This window comes from Thermobia domestica, chromosome 7 (genome assembly GCF_964235325.1).
Source record: "Thermobia domestica chromosome 7, izTheDome1.hap1.1, whole genome shotgun sequence".
NCBI classification, from domain to species: domain Eukaryota; kingdom Metazoa; phylum Arthropoda; class Insecta; order Zygentoma; family Lepismatidae; genus Thermobia; species Thermobia domestica.
In genome coordinates, this window is record NC_137460.1 from 1,311,135 (window position 1) to 1,326,877 (window position 15,743).

Here is a 15,743-nt window from a genome sequence, read left to right on the forward strand (position 1 = left end):
ATATTTCTTCTTCCTTTTCTTAAATAGCGTGTGTATTAATTGAAAGTACATTCTGCCCAAAGATGTTTTGAAATACAAGTATAAAATATACAAGTAAAAATACACGTATCGTTGTAAAATTTTCTGTTACATGTAAAGTTTTCACAGTGAAATGACTTTCCGGTTATATCTGAAACTGAAAGTAAATAATTTTGCTTGAGAGCTTAAAAGAAATGATTCCTGTCATAATTTTCCCCAGTAATAAGAAGCACATTTGAAGCTGTAACTATAGGGAATTTACAGCTGTTTCCTACCCTAAAACACGAAATATAACTACTAAATTTCTTTCATATTTGTTTGCACTGATTTCTTCACTTATTCTTCAATATAATGATATTTCAGAATACCAAAATTACAAAATGTGATAATTCATTTTGAACAATACACTAATAAGCGAATCATGATAATGTTTGTTCATATGTCGTCAGCTTCAATATGACGATCCAGCAGGGATATTTGATTTATGTACAGTACATTTTGTAGGGAGGTAGCAAAAGCTGACTGATCACCACACCAAAACAGGCCACGGCGCGGTTGCTCACTGGTAGAGCTCTCACATCTGGTGTTTGGGCTCCCTGGTTTGATCCCAGCTCGCGCCGTGTGGACTTTGTGGTGGACAAACACCGTGCTTGTGGGTTTTCTCGGGGTTCTTACTTTTCTTCCCACTTTCTTCATTTCACCATTTCATTCATTTCTCATCACCGTCTCCTTCAACCTAACCATGGCATAAGCGTGGGACGTAAAACTTGAAAGCTTTCATTGTTTCATTTATACTTATTTAATTGTCCATGGCCACTAATACTTATTGAAATCACACGTTTTAAATTTAAATTTAATGTACCAAAATGGTACACTTATCACTGAAACTGATTTTAAAAATACGTTGAGTCACTCCTAAATATAACTACTAAATTTCTTCTATAACTAATATAACTACTATTCTTTAATATCATAATTTGCAGACTACCAAATTAATCATCATGATAATTCATTTTGAATAATATACTATTAAGCTAATCACGATTATGTTGATTTATATACCGTCAGCTTCAATGTAACGATCCAGTAGTAATATTTTACTTAACGTACATTTTGCACGTAGGTGGCAGAACCTGACTGATCACCACACCAAAACAGCCAGGCTGTATCTTCTGCCTTTGAGGCATTCGACCGACCTTGAAAACAGCTGACTAGTAAAGCAACTATATTCAATTTCTTTCACACACCTTGACTTAAAAAATAATTATTCTCGCAAGAAACTACCATATGAGAAATATCGTTTGGTGGTACTGGGTTCAATTCCCATTGGGGATACTAGGTCGAAAAGTAAACTACACATTATGAACTTTTACATAAGAAAGAACTTCTCATCAGAGCCGGTTCTAGACATTTCTTAAGTGTAAGCAAACAATATTTAGGCGTCCCCACCTACATCATATATATAAAGTATATATAAAGTAGAAAGTTGTAATGGAGAAAAATTCTTCAAATAATTATTACAATTGCAAATTTCTTCAATATCTGTCGTCTCTCTGTGAATGTTAAGGAAAAATGCCGAAATTATAACTGTTTGTGGATGAATATTTAACAAAATTCCAATTTTAATAATTAATAGCATTTTTTTATTAAATAAGCACAAGGCACAACTAAGACATATATCAAAATCTAAGATTTATTTTGACAAGTACAATTCGAACATAAAATTCGAAACATAATGAAACTCATGAGCTTCATGTTTCACATTAACACAAGTTTGATTTTTGACAAAGATGTGTGCTCTTATGCTGCATTAAAAACATATTTACATAGTTTTTTTCTACTGATACGATTATGGTAACTAGCTTAACTTCTCCTTTTCTTTGTTACTGAAAATTCGTGTTATAAAGAAATTTTTCTGGCTTTCAATTTGGCAAAATCTCTTATTATTGCATCTGTATCAATTTCATTAAGTATGTCTTTTTCAATGACCGTCAAAACTAGTTTATTTAGTCGTTTTTGAGAGATAATTGATCTCAAATTATTCTTTATTAATTTTAGATGAACTTGTTTAATACACAACAAAAGGAAGAAGTGTGTGCTTGAGTCGATATTTAATTTGTCTTTGAACCAGTGGCGGAACTTCAAAATTAGGTTCCAGCCGCAAAAATTCTTTTCAGAGCCCCTTAGGCCTACAAAACAATTCAGTCCTGTTATGTCTCTTTCCAACATAGATGTTCGAAATCAGGCAATGAATAACACAAGTGTAAACACAACCAGTGGCACACCAAGATATCTCTTTTTGGATCCGAAGATTTTTCGGAGTAGCCTGAAAAATTCAAATAATTTTGTGTATTTTCTCTCTGAAATTGTGATAATTTTCTTAAAAAAAAAAAAAAATAAAATAAAATTTCTGAGGGAGCCAGACTCTCAGACCACCTCCGTGGGTGCATCACTGAACATAAGTACTGATAACTAATAATCAAAACTCTACTTTGCGTTAGGACTATTACCAAATGTTTAAAATTATCGTTCATCTAAATTTAATACGATAGAATGTATTGATAATGGTTGTTACCTGTTATCAATATGCATATGCTGCTGTGATTGACAATGAGAGTTCTAAAAAAAGTATTACTTATAATCCTAATGATTCTTGGGTTAGTTACCCTTTCGAATTATATAGGAATATACTGCTTGAAAACTAATTGTATTAAAACAAATTTTAAAATACAATAAATTTAACTCCGAATCGTAACCCAATCGTAACCGAGACGTCGTATCGATTCCATTTTAATTTAATAACTAAATTGTTGCAATCAAGTAAAATAAACTTACAATTTCAAAAGTTTGTCGACTTGCAAATTCTTCGTTAACAGTAACTGGTATTGACAAATCCCCCACCCCAACATTTGTATGATTATCACTCGAAATGTTTACTAGAAGCCAAAAGCAACTTTTTCAGAGCTTTCTCTTCTCCCTTATCTTCTCTCAAGTTTAATAGCTTCCTTTGCCGATAAAGTGCTCACTTTTCGTTGGCCATTATTATTAAAAATGAAATTTTTGAGTTTTACGTCCCACGGTTATGCCGGTTAGGCTAAAGGAGACGGTGATGATGAGAGATGAGTGAAATGATAGAATGAAGAAAGTGGGAGGAAACGGGAGAACCCCGAGAAAACCCACGTACACGGTGTTTGTCCACCACAAAGTTCACTTGGCGGGAGCAGGGTTTGAACCCGGGACCCCAAGCACCAGAGGTGAACGCTCTACCACTGACCATTATTATTAAATCAAAAACAAAATACTATTGAAAAGTAAAAAACACACATCATTATAAATAATATATATATATATATATATATATATATATATATATATATATATATATATATATATATATATATATATATATATGTAAAAAATGAAACGACTCAGGATAGAAACAGACAAGAACAGACTCAGGATAGGAACTCAGGGGAATGACAAATTGACTAATATACATCAACAAGGTGAACATTAAGTAATGGGAACCGATTGTGAGCCACTGATGTTAAGAACTACGTTAAGTTAAAATTTCCCTAAGAAATGATCAAAAATTCCGCTTACTGCCCATCTTGACTTAGTATTCGTCTCCAACCTGGATCAATGCACAATAAAACTCTAGTCACTTGGATTTCGATAACGTGCATTTCATTTACACTGGTCTTTCTCAACCCTTAACTGTGGTCAATGAACCTATGCGAGGACATTGTTTATGACGAGGTGGAACACCCCATAAGACATTTCTTTCTACTGCAACTTTTTTTTTTTTTTTTTTTTTTTTTTTGCGATATTCTCTAGCAACGTCACGGAAGGTTTGTTGGGAGAGAAATGAAGAGTGTTATATTTTGTGCATATGGTAGGATTGAGCAAAGAATGCCTCCGTCTTTAGTCGTACTGCCGTAGGGATTAATATAACATCTACTGAAAAGCTAAGTTTCCCTACATTTTATCTTATATTCGTAAAATTTCCCTTTTAAAAAATCTTTCCTAAATCATTCTGCGCCGCGGAAAATTTTCCTCAAGCTAGCATCACTTGTGAGTGTAGTATTTGTGCCAATTATAAAGGGAAGTTTTACAGCTACCCATGCAAAGATTCGTCTTTATTGTCTTTCCTTTATGTATTTTGTCTGTACAATATTTATTTGAAGCTAATTGAAAAATTGTTCATCATAACATTTTCCCAATAAATATTCACATTTAAAACATAAAATTCATTTTCGTTTGGCGCCCTTTTCTCCTAGCGCTTTCTGCGAACGCGTAGTTCGCAGAATTATAGATCCGGCACTACTTGTCATACGTCAATACTGGAGTTAATGAAGCATTTGTTTTTAAAATTTGAAGAAAATCACATGAATCGTGTTTGAGAAAACTAAAAACAAAAAAAAAAAAAAAAAAAAAAAAAAGTACAACACAATATAGGATTGTTAGCGAAACATTGATATGTTGAGCCCCTTATGGACTTATCAGGAGATTTTCTGGCAAAAAGTACCCATATAATAAATAATAATAATAATAATAATAATGTTTCAAATTTCTTACTTGGTATTATTCAGAGCATTCTCGATATAAAGTGATACAGAGAACAACTACATAAAATTCAACACAGATACAGTAGTGGCGCTGCAGTACACAGCCTCTAGACTACGATACTCCTAGAGACATCTATTGGGCAAAATAAGTACTTCGAAGACTAATAGACGGCTCCCGGCGATGGAATAACAGTTACAAACGTAACGAGTTAACTCGGGGGAAAAATAATTTAATTTTTTGAAAAAAAAAAAAAAAAAAAAAAAAAAAGTTAATATAAACAAAATCCTCAGTAGTTTTTATTCTACTTTCACCGTTCAGTAAGCTATTCTTGTTTTGGTGGCACCTCCAGAGAATCTTTATATATATATATATATATATATATATATATATATATATATATATATATATATATATATAATAAAAACCTGTTTAAAATTTGAAGATATCGGTACCGTACGTTGAACGGTATGGCCTATAGGAGAATGAATATACATGGGGAAGAACTTAGATGGATAGATATTCAATCAAATATTACTTTTTCGATATAGTGGAGTCATGAAGATGTAAATCCGTCGAAATCTCGAGTTTAATTTTTTCACGATCACCACTCTTTTCTCTCCTATCTTCGTTCAAAAGTTTATTATTATTATTATTATTTACGAGTAGTGGCGCTATTTTCTAATTTTTCAACAACCGGTTCTGTATATCTATCTAATATATACAGTCATGGAAAAATTAATAGCAACTCTTTGGAAATTTATAAGGATTTCAAAGAAGTTTCTGCCTAAATATGCACAACCATACAATGATATATACATCAAATTAAAGGAAATTTTATATAGAATCCAAATCTATTCACAGAAGTTACGTATCTTTACAACAATTGATGAAATTCAACAAACTACTTGAATCAATACTTCACAAACAAACAACTCGCTTGAACTAGCTCGTGTCTATCCCTACGAGTAATGCAGTATGGCATTTTATCAATGTTACATTATACGTATGAAAATGTTCATATATCAAGTAAAATTGTGACCTTGCATTTACATAAAGCGATTCAGAACGTGTAATAATAATAATAATAATAATAATAATAATAATAATAATAGCGGTAGTAATAGTAGTACGGAAAATTGAAGTCATAATTTTTTCACATTTTTAAAGTTTCTTACCTAAAAGTAACGCGTTACTTTCGAAGTAAAGTAACAGTTACTTTTTTGTTGCAAGTAACGCGTTACATTTTAAGAGAAAGTAAAGTAACTTGTAACACGTTACATTTTTACAAGTAAATTACCCAACACTGAGAATATGTTTATAAGTTTGTGCATTAACAACACCATCACAAATGTGAATTTTACCAATTCCACTAAAAGAAAACATACCCAAATTATTACACCTGTAAAGTACCTTGAAGTTTTTAGTTTTCAGACTTAATGTACACGCAGAATTAAGTGCTTCACCAGTCATGCGATAAACTCTAGCGCGTAAATTATTGCCATAAAAGGTTATTTTCATCTTATCACTAAACAGAACTTTGCGCCACTGGTTACTTGTCCCAAGGATGTTATAAAATAGAGGATCTGCCGATATGTATCTTTATGCTATTAAATTAATGAAGCCAAAAAACAACCGAGTATCGGCGAGTCTGATTGGCTACTCTCGTTTTCGCCATCGTCTGATTGGCTACTTTTGTTTCCGCCATGATTGTTGGCTCAAAATATTGCAATTTTATTGGACGGAGTGGGCAGAGTAGGGGTGGTGAAACTGTGACGTACGGCTTCAAGATTTTGTTGTAAGGGCAGATCCTATATTATAAGATCCTTGACTTGTCCAATCCTTGTGAGTTTTGGCCCACTCTATGCGCCTTTTACGTTGTTTCGGTGAAAGATATGGCTTCCTGACAGCTCTATGTGAACGCTAAGCCATTGATTTTAATCTGTTTCTTACTGTTGACACTAGATGTTTCCCTCCAACTTCTAGCAAGATTTGCTGATGACTCAAACTTTTCTGCAGGACACAACAGTCGCAGTGCACTGTTCTATCTAGGCGAGGATTTCATTTTTAGACCATATTTGGCAATTCTTGTACTTTTTATGCACCCTGCTTCCCGAATCTTGGCCAGCTGCCTACCCACTGTACTTTAATGCAGTTGCATAATCCGGGATATTTCAGCATTAGTTTTGCCACACTCACTTAATATTTAAATTCTAGTGACATTCTGTGGTGTAATGTCACACTTTTTACCCATGTCGATGTCAATAATTTATAAACGGTAAATCAATATATATATATATATATATATATATATATATATATATATATATATATATATATATATATATATATATATATATATATATATATATATATATATATATATATATATGGGTAAAACTATCACTTTCAAATTTATCAGTAAAAGTAACACTACTAGAACAACATAATTACGTAACCCAGGGCACCTCCACAACAACTAAGAAACAGGGGCGGATCCAAGGGGGGCGATCGGGACAATCGTTTCCCCCCCAGAAGAGGATTTTTTTCTTATTTTATATATAAATAAAACCCATCCCGGAATCTGGAGCTCTTAAAAGTAGCTCTAAGTAGCAGTACTACAACCCCCCCCCCCCGAAGTCTATCCTGGATCCGCCCCTGCTAAGAAAGCAGAAATCATAGTGTACGCTTGGAACGTGGATTACCTTATTGAGCGCGGACCTCACTGATAGCAACATCGAGTCATCCATTAAATGAACATTTAGCAAGACGGATTTGTGTTTCCTTTCCCACACATTTTGCTGAATATCATTAATTGTAAAGATACGTAACTTTTGTGAGCAGATTAGGATTCTATATAAAAAAAAAAACTTTAATTTGATGTATATATATCCCCAGGGGTGCCCATCCCCCCAAAGCTGATGGCGCACTCCCCCCCAAAGTGATGCCACTTTTGAGCTGGTTTTCAGTTTACCGCAGGCCCTGGAAAATGTAATCGCACAAACAGAAAACTATACAAAATATCATTAATTCATTTATTATACATCATGTAGCAATTGAACAGCATTACTTATTAAATGTCGTACATGGTATAAATAAGAAATAAATAAATGCTCCCAGCAGAAAATGGGTAAATTACCTACACAAAGCGATAAACCGACCAGCCCATCCTTTCATATAGCAACTTGCGCGGTACTTCATTCGTAGAGTTTCTAAGCAGGGGAAGGGGGATTCATTCTCGAGATTAAAAAAAAAAAAAAAAAAAAAAAAAAAAAAAAAAAATCGCATCGTGTTCCAATGTTATTCTGACGACAGCAAAATTACTTATTCGACATTAGAGTAAAATTCTTCCCCATTTTTTTTTCTCGATGGCACAACTTGCGCCATTCATTCCTCCTGTGGGCGACCCTTCTCTCTTAAAACGAACCAACCTTTCCTTTCATACGGCTACTTGCGCGGTACTTCATTCATCGAGTATCGAAGCAGGGGGTACGGGGGTTGACCCCGGAAAATTTTTGAAAATTAGCTTCTCAAAATCGTGTTTTAATGCTATTCCGACAGCAAAATTGCTAGTTCGAAAGTAGAGTAAAATCCACCCCCCCAAAATTTTTCTCAATGGCGCAGCTTGCGCCATACATCCCCCTGTGGGCGACCCTGTATATCCCTGTATGTTGTGCGTATTTAGGTAGAAACGTCTTTGAAATCTTTATAGACCTAAATGCGTAAAATTCCAAGCCGTTGCTATTTATTTTTCGATGACTATATCTATCTATCTATCTATCTATCTATCTATGTAGAAAAGTTAGGATATATATTACCATGATAATTTTGTGTAATTGCAAATTACGAAAACAAACCAAATAACTGTACACTCATGTCCAAAATGATTGTCGCATATCTATAACTGTCTTCTTGTAAGACTACAGTTTAATAATGATCTTGCAGGATACTTTTAATACTGATACTATGTGTATGATCGGAAAATGTATATTCTTGGTAAATTTAATAGGAAAAGAATTATAAATACGAAAATTAGAATGAGTAAAACAAAATGTTGCTAAATGGACAAGAAAATCTTATTTTCGTTTTATTGTTCCTATTTATTGCTCTTTTGGCATGAAATTTGCCATATGCATGTTTTTCCCGATTATACACATACTAAAATTATAAGAAATACCGGGCGAATTCGTTATCAAATTATATTCCTACAATAACACATTTATAGACATGCGACAATAATTTTGGACATAAGTGTACATCTACATTAGGGTGGCCAGAAGACAATGATTAAAAAGCCGGGCTTAGCCGGACTTTATGAGTTCGTAAACCTTTTCCCTCACACATGACAATTCAATTCATTAATTGCGGCTCAAGCAGATGGAAAAGCTACATTTACTTGTTAAAATTCTTACCTCATTGGTACTTTGCTGTTCCTCGAGCGACTTTCAATACGCTTGTTCTGTAAGAATTCTTTATACATGTCACTGCACGTTCCATTTTTTTTTTTTTTTTTTAAATTCAAAGTTGGAACAAACTTGAAGTTCGGACTTAACTGTGCTGATATTAAGTCAGTTGTGTTCTTTTGTCCAAGCAGCATTCATTAATGAAAACGTCCGTTCGCAGTAAGCATTTTTTTTAAAAATAATACTTTGTATGGAAAGAGTAACTTTAAATTAGCTTGGTGTTATCGCACGTACGAAAAGTTCGAAATTTTGGAACTTTTCTTACTCTACAACTTACAAAAATATACTGATAAGAATTTGCAAATTTTGAAAGTCTGAAGTCATCAACTAATCAGAATAATGGGAAGTTAAACATTTCTAATGAGACAACTGAAAAGCCGGGTCGACTACTAAGCCGGATACAGAACAAGACTTCCAAAAGCCAGACTGTCCAGCCTAAAGCAGCACATTTGGCCACCCTCTACATTTCCCGTATTTGTTATTCAAGGTTCAACTTACCTAAGAACTAATGTAATAACATTCATTCACGTCTCTGTTTAAAGCTATTTTAATAACTGAATTATATCAGATTTCGCAAGAAACGAAATAACTGCTACACTTCACATTCAGAAAGTTACCGATACGTACTAAAGATGGCAGCAGCCACCAGTTACCTTCATTTACTAGTTACATTGCCTCCATGCAGATGTCACCACTGACTCTTGCAACGAAATATCAAGCAGAACAGCCTACGAACAATATAGCATATCAAGACTGGGTGATATCAATAAAAATAAGTAACAACTCCTGAGAAGTCCTGCTCGAGAATCGGAGTAACTACACCGGGTGTAATTTCCGTCCTCAATTTCATATCAATCAAACAAGCCACTACTCAGGTCTAATCTGCTCCAGATTTATGAACGTTTACTCGCGCTTCCTCTGCACGTAACACTGAGTCATGTCAATAAAAGAAGTAGTTACTCATTTCTCCCATCTGTTGGGCGGTCATTTCGTTGTGGGTAACTTATGGCGCAGTATCCTAAACGCCATGGAAGGGACAAGTAGCAACGACAGTTTCAATCAAAGTGCATTTGTGGATATTATAAAAGAGTTTCCAGTGGTACTTTCAAAGTCACAGTTGCCAGAAAGTAAACGAAGAAAAGCCGAAGCTTTGAAGGCAAGTACAGTGAAATGCAACGAAATATCAAATACCTCTACGACTGGGACACAAATCCAAAAGAGAATCTTTAATATTCGAGCGAGAATAAACAAAAAATAAATAAATAAATAAATAAATAAATAAATAAAAATAAAAAATAAAAAAGTAAATAAATAAATAAAAATAAAAATAAAAAAACGGGAAACAACAAAGTTTGAATCGAACAATATCAAGATTAACACAAGCGCATATCACGTGTTGTCCAAGGTCTTTGTAGATTGTTTGGCTTTAAGAACGAAATCAGACACTTAGCCCCTTTGTTTCCTTTTTTTTAAAAAAAGTACAGCCAGTCACATCATAAAGCACGTCCATCCGATTTCGTTTTCCACATCATACGTGTCCCCTTTCGCTTTGGCATAGAAAAATACATTCTCATGTATACACCCTTTCTATTAACGTTGAGTTGAGTTGATTTTGAGTTTAACGTCCTTTTCAGTAGCGAGGCTATATGAGACGGAACCCACTGATTAACGTGGAATCCGAACCACATGAGCTCCCGCCGGAAATCGAACACAGATCTCTCATGCCAAAAGCATGTACGCTAACCGCTTAGCCACGAAGGAGCCCTTCCTATTAGCGTATTCGTCTCCAAAGTACTAGGTTTCTTTATTGCCATGTGTGTATAGTCAAGTGCTCCGATATAGTGTTGTAAAAAAACGTTTTTTTTTTTTTGTGAAGTTCTTTTCAATAAAAACATCGTTCTTTTTCATGCTTTTTTTCTGGCAACTATTATTTATTGATTTATGTTGCAGATTATTGAAATAATCAACAGAACTTGAGTCGAAGCCCTCGTAACTTACAAATCGTTTGTTTCTTTGTACCTATACGAGCAAAATTGTGTGATTATTCCTTTCGGCCCCAGGTCATTTTTGGTGTTTTCCTACATTTGCAGTTAGTGGCTTCTTGCTCAAAAACTATTCGTTCGATTGGTATGGTTAAGGCCTTGTGTTTTTAGAAAATGGATGTGGCTGTTTTTTGGTGTAAGTTGCATTGCAGTGTTGCCAACGGGTGGGAAATTATTGGGGGGAATGTAGGGGTGAAAATTTACAAAAAAAAATCCCTAACCAAATTTCATTTTTTTTTTTTTTTGTATCTAGCACCACTGCTGCTATATGGGTTCAAGTCACCTAAACAAATGTTTGGTGTTTTGACAAGGTACAGTGAAATCCTGAGGACGCTGGCTTCCACTCAAAGAGTGAAAGAAAAAATCCTGTCATACAGATGAAATTTTCACACTTTTTACGCCTCAGAAGCAAAAATCAAATATGCCGGGGCTACACTTCTCTTATTATCCTATTGAAAATATTTATGGTGCGTTCTGTAGGGCAAAGAGGAAGCTTTCAGATAGTGGTACGTTTGTTTCAATGTAGCCAGTAAGAGGGTAATAATAGAGGGGAAAAGGGAAATTTTCCGAATTTTTCACCTAATAGTGGGAATTAATTGTTTTGGCTGGAAACGCTGCCATCAGACAGACGAAACTATCTGAAAATAAACCGTAGTACTCCAAGAATATATCCTACAAGTATCATGGCGATATCTAACAAAGTAAGCATGAAATTAAAAGAAAATCTCATTCTACCTCAGAAATTCACCATTTTCTTACCATTTCCAGAACATGGTTTATTATAAACCTCAACTGTACTTCCTTTAATTATTCTAGTGAAACTTTTTATGGTGCGTTGTGTAGAGCAAAAACGAAACTTCCAGATACGTTTGTTCCGATATAGCCAACAAGAGGGAAATAATAGAGACAAAACATATAATTTTTCCAAAATTTTACCCTAAAATCTGGAATTAAAATTTTCTGTAGCTGGCAACACTGCTACCAGACAGACGCAAACTATCTTAAATTAAACATTGGTACACCACTAATATATCCTACAAGTATTATGGCGATATTTAAGGAACATAGCTTCTAATTACCAAAAATATATTACGGTAAACAGAAAAGTAAGGAAAAACTAGAAAAATCAAGGGTTAAAACGTAAATACGAATTTTTCGTGCGCCCCCTAATTACCCCATTGTAACGATCTGTACTTGCGTTTGTTAAGTAAGGACAAATGTTCAACTGGCGTAAGTTGACTTGCACTCGGACGTATAGGTACGCATTTATAAACAAAAATTTCGATTTCTTTGACAAAATTTAGGGAAATTTTTATTTCTCTAGTTGGTAATACTGCGCCCGGGCCAGTCTAGAGATATCTACCTGACAAGTCTTAAGGAAATCTCTCTACAACGAAGGACGCTATAGGAGAAAAAAGGAAAAATAAGAAAATTCGAAAATTTTCGGTTTTTTGACTTTGGGCTGAAATTTGAGAAGGAAATTTGACACCGAAGAAAAAGGAATTAATATGATAAACTATGTTCCAATCATATTGCCCCCCCCCCAAAAAAAAATATCCCGATATCTTAATTAGTGTCCACACAGGAGCGCATTAAAAAAGTGACATACTCGTTGTGTCACTTTGACCACCTGGGTCCGAAAGGATTAAAGATGGTTAATCTATATCCGGTTATGTCTCCTGGCACACTTGTTTTCTTTCAATCAAAAGAGCATCATGACAATTAATTATTTTAAAATATTATTTTATGCTACGTTCTTTTTCACAGCGACCTTAAAACCATCGTGTCCTTCTTCATTCCTTGTTTGTTCAAGTTGAAAGTCCGTTTTCAACATCAAAGCTATATGAGATGTGGACCTACATTTTAAGGTTGTATCCGGTGCTGTATTCAAATTTCAATCTTAAACTGTAGATCTACATGTCATGTTATCACAAGGCTCAAAAGAAACAGTAAAGGTAAACAAATAGGTGAGATAGTTTCCAAACCATACCGTACATGTATTCGAATCTCTAAGACGCACTTTTATGCCAAAATTTCAGGTCCAAAGTGAGCGGGTGCGTCTTGGAATCGCATACAAAACCGCTGCTCAATGCGGTTGACTAAATTGTGAACCGGAATGTGCTTAAGCAGGATGTCCTATGTTCACACTGTAAGTAAAGCAGGGTTGTCAGTTTACAACTTTTTGAAAGCAAGGAAGATATCCCCACCCATGCAGCACTGCACTCTAGTGGACAAGTGGTGAACCTCCTAATTTAAAACGTGTATTTTGGCGTGCTTCCCCTCCCTGTCCAAAAGAATCCGTCGTTTCAGAAGTGGTGAAACTGTTTTTTTTTTTTTTTCCTTTATGTCAGCGGGAGGGTGATAGGAGGTAGCAAGCAAGACGACCGATAAAGTTGCACATGGTTTGACCTCTTTGCAAAATGAAAAAAAAATGTTGGATGTTCCTTTGAAGACTATTTTTACATGGCGAAATATTGTAGGGTTGCAAGATTTTTTTTAAATGGCAGCTATAAAATTCTTGTAAAGTGACAATCCAGCTTAAAATTATAAGATATTGTTCTCTTTATAATCTTGACATTTAAATATTTAGTTTGAGCAAATAAACCCGTATGATTTAGTTTGTACTGTCAAATTTTGAATTGCTTCATTAAATATCCAGAATACATCTTAGAATTGAATATAAGAAGTTGACACAACCTTTGACGTTTAGAAATGGGGCCGCGTCTTAGATTCGAGGATGTTGTATTTAATAATACAGATGGTGTTGAATGATCTAGGTAGTCATTTATATTTACTAAAGGAGCAAGCAGAAGATTTATCTTTACGGCTCACGAGGACAGGAAAAGGTCCCATCAGGACGAGCATGGGAAAATCCCAATAAAGGTGGCTTTTGTTTGTTTTTAAGCGAAAAGGATCTACATCCGATAGCAGATAACGATCATTGAAGAGGGATACCACTGTAGCATCAAGCAGTAAAAGAGTATTGTGTATATGATTGATAAATGAAGGTTAGACCACAATAGTAAGTGCATTTATGTCATGAAGTAAGTTGTAAGATGTCAGTGTAGAAATGTATACTAGATTATATTTTTTATTGTCAGAACACTGGCGTCGTTAGCTTTTTAAATCTGGGGGAGGGGCTCGGGTAAATCAAAATCAAAATCCTCTTTCCTACAAAAGTTAGGCCTATATATACAAGCAGTGGCGGATCCAAGCTACAGCTATAGCCTTCCCCTTGACGCTCAGGTTTACACTGGATAAAACTGCAAACTATGGTTTAGCCCCTCCCTTGATCATATCCTGGATCCGCTCCTGTATACAAAGTAATATAGATACTTTAAGTATATTTGACTAAAAGCTGGGTGGGACGCGCGTCAGAACTCTCCCCCGCTAACGACGCCCGTGGTCAGTTATGTCTATTCTAGAAGCGCTGTAGCATTGGAGACTGATAGGGAAAAACTAATTACATTTTTACAGTCAATGGGCTCCAATTTTTAAGGACCATAATTTTTTCTCCTTTTGGAAAATACTTTTTTTAAAAAAAGAAACTAGTGTTATTATTATGTCTTTAATTTTTCATGATGAAAATAAATGTTAGAAAGACAAAATCCATGGTGATTGGAACGAAGCGGCCCGTGTCAAATATAGAAGTAGGAGGAGAGAAAATAGAACAGGCGCCTAGTTTTCCATACCTGGTTAGTATTAGTAGTGATCATATGAAGTGCGAACGTGAAATAAAAGCAAGGATAGGAATGGCGAAAGAAGCCTTTAGGAGGAAGAAATATTATTTTGTGATTCCTTGAATAAAGAGTTGAGAAAAAGACTCATAAAATGCTTCGTGTGGAATATTGTACTGTAAGGGTCGAAAACATAGACATTACGCGAAAATGATGAGAAACGACTGGAAGCCTTCGAAATGTGAGTGTAGGGAAGAATGCAGAGAATTAACTGAGTCAAGCAGAAAACGAATGAGAGGGCTTAGAAATGTTGGGGAGAAAAGGACAATTTTAGATATTATTAAGAAGAGGAAGAGAAAATGGTTGGGATATTGCCTAAGAAGAGATTGTATCATGAGGGACGTCCTAGAGGGTATGGTGGTGGGAAAGAGAGGGAGGGGGCGAAGGAACTGCAAATAAAGGACGATATCAAAACAGAAAAATCATATGTGGAAGACCATAAAGCATGGAAGCTTCTTAGTTGCGTCAAGTGACTACCAATAACGACAGACTACCTACGATGATGATGATGATGATGACGTTTAAATTCTCATCGTAGGGATTTTCGGAAACAAAACTAACGAAATACATATAATATACTTCGTGCTGACTCCTAAATTAAATGAAAACCTGTCAAACGATAAAAAGCATTGTGTTTATTTATTTTACAGACAGACAGACAGACAGTAGTAACGAAGGGGAAGTTTTAAATACTTTCCTTTATATATATATAAGTGAAAAATCAGATATTTCTTTATTCAATATTCCATTTGTTTCTCTTCCCTAACTACATTAAGATATGATTTACAACACCATCTAAGTCGTGCACACGACACGTAATTTTTCGAGAGAAATAGCTAACAGCCTCCATAATCATCCTCAGCAATTCCTTTTCCTTTTGTTGGATTGGGGTATCTGAGTGAAGGCATTTGCCGACA